This window comes from Varanus komodoensis, unplaced genomic scaffold, assembly GCF_004798865.1.
Source record: "Varanus komodoensis strain SLA01 unplaced genomic scaffold, ASM479886v1 scaffold76, whole genome shotgun sequence".
Lineage (NCBI taxonomy): Eukaryota > Metazoa > Chordata > Lepidosauria > Squamata > Varanidae > Varanus > Varanus komodoensis.
The window spans coordinates 3143-4946 of record NW_025336429.1 but is presented as its reverse complement, the minus strand read 5'-3'; the positions used below and the strand labels follow the sequence as shown (position 1 = coordinate 4946).

Below are 1804 nucleotides of genomic sequence, written 5' to 3'. Positions count from 1 at the left end.
GACGAGGGTGAAAAGGGATCTCTTCTTGCTTTGTGGTAAAAGTGCCCACGTTTCTCTGGCAAGCGGCCCAGAGCCATCCTCCGCTCCGTCGGCCCTGAGTGCCCCCTGGCCAGGCAGCTCGAAGGCAGGCCCCCCTTTTCCCCCGGCTGGGTGAAGTGCTTGGAGAGCCCCTTGCCCTCTTTTGCACGGCCCCATCGGCTGCACCAGTGGAGTAGCGGCACCATTCAAAATCCCCAGTTGGGTTCCTTGTGTCCAGGGCCCAGCTGGCCTCTGCTTCCCTCGGCCTTTTGCACGCTTGGGAGTCAAGACAGCGAAGGGAGCCAAAGGTTTTGTCTTGGGGCCTCTGTCAGGGAAAAAGGGGCGACGAGGGCGGGATTCGAACCCGCGCGTGCAGAGCACAATGGATTAGCAGTCCATCGCCTTCACCACTCGGCCACCTCGTCTCGGGGGGGGGGGGCACCCGCAGCCGTCCCTGGGTGGGCTCGAACCACCATCCTCCTGGTTAACAGCCAGGCGCGCTGACCGATTGCGCCACAGAGACCGGGCTGTGCTGCCTCCCACCTCCCCCGGCCTGAGGTTTCACTGGCAGGGACGGAGGGGGGTCCAAGGGGGACGTTCCCTGCCAGCTTCCCTGTCCAGCAGAGTGGCGCAGCAGGAGCGTGCTGGGCCCATAACCCAGAGGCCGGTGGATCGAAACCACCCTCTGCTAGCGCAAGCAGGATGCAAAGCCATCCTTTTGCCTCTGGCACGACGAGAGTGAAAAGGGATCTCTCCTGCTGAGATGCTTTGTGCTGAAAGTGCCCATGTTTCCCTGGCGATCGGCCCGGAGCCTTCATCCGCCCCGCACTGCGTGCCTCCCGCCCAGGCAGCCCCGTGGCAGCTGTGCCTGAATCCACGGCACTTGGATGGAGGAGACGACAGGGGCAGACCCCCCTGGGCAAGAGGGGCCGCGAGGAGTGCGGTCCCGGACGGGGGAGGTGGGGCCGATTCCTCTGCTCACACGTGGCTCAAAGGAGGCCCAGTGGGAGCAGGGAAGGCCTTCCCCCGGTTGCCTCCTCTCCACAGCAGTCGGGCAACAGACACTGTGCAGCCCCTTTAGAAAGAGAAGCACTTCCTTCTGGCAGCCGGAAGGGCCCCCCTTGTCGTGGAAATGCAGGCTCCCCCGAGTCGAAAGGCCCCTTTCCTCGCCTGATGCGGGAGTCCATTTGAGGTGTCCGGCCGCCTGCTGAGCAGGCAGACCAGGGCTGGGCAAAGCAGTCTGATGGCCGACAGTTTGGGTGGCTTTAAAAGGGGACCGGAGAAATCCCAAGAGGATGAGGCGATGCTTGGCTCCTAGCTTTGCAGGCCAAGGACTGCCGGCTTCACTTGGGGCGGGAGGCTGGCGCACTCCTGTCGCTGGGCAGCTTGGCCAGGCGGAGGCGTTGCACCCCTGCTGCTGGAGGGACCTGTGGGCACCTGGTCTGCCTCCGTGTGCACAGAGGGCTGGACTGGACGGACCTTGGGCCGGATCCAGCGCGGCTTGTCTTCTGTTTCTACAAAGGAGCAGGTGCGCCCAGATAACCCTGCGTCCTTCTTCTGCCCTCTGGTCCTGCAAAAGAGCAGCACAGCACGGCCAGGCAGAGGTTTCCGACGGTGCCGTCTTCCCCTCTTGGGATGCAAAAGGGAGAGCAGGGGATGCACCAGCCGGGATTCGAACCCGGGTCGCAAGATTGGGAACCTCGCATGATGCCCCTACACCACTGGCGCGGCTGGGAGGAGCCTGGGCAGGATGGCAGGAAGCCTGCAGCTTCCCCAGCCATCTGGT

At 64.0% G+C, this 1804-nt stretch overlaps 3 non-coding genes across 3 annotated transcripts; all 3 read right to left on the bottom strand.

Annotated features, from left to right (window-relative positions):
• Positions 1–361: 361 nt before the first annotated feature.
• On the bottom strand, positions 362–443 carry TRNAS-GCU. The gene has a single exon. It is a non-coding gene; the product is annotated as a tRNA-Ser (tRNA).
• A 24-nt stretch (positions 444–467) lies between these two features.
• On the bottom strand, positions 468–541 carry TRNAN-GUU. The gene has a single exon. It is a non-coding gene; the product is annotated as a tRNA-Asn (tRNA).
• Positions 542–1675: 1134 nt separating this feature from the next.
• On the bottom strand, positions 1676–1746 carry TRNAG-CCC. The gene has a single exon. It is a non-coding gene; the product is annotated as a tRNA-Gly (tRNA).
• Positions 1747–1804: the final 58 nt, after the last annotated feature.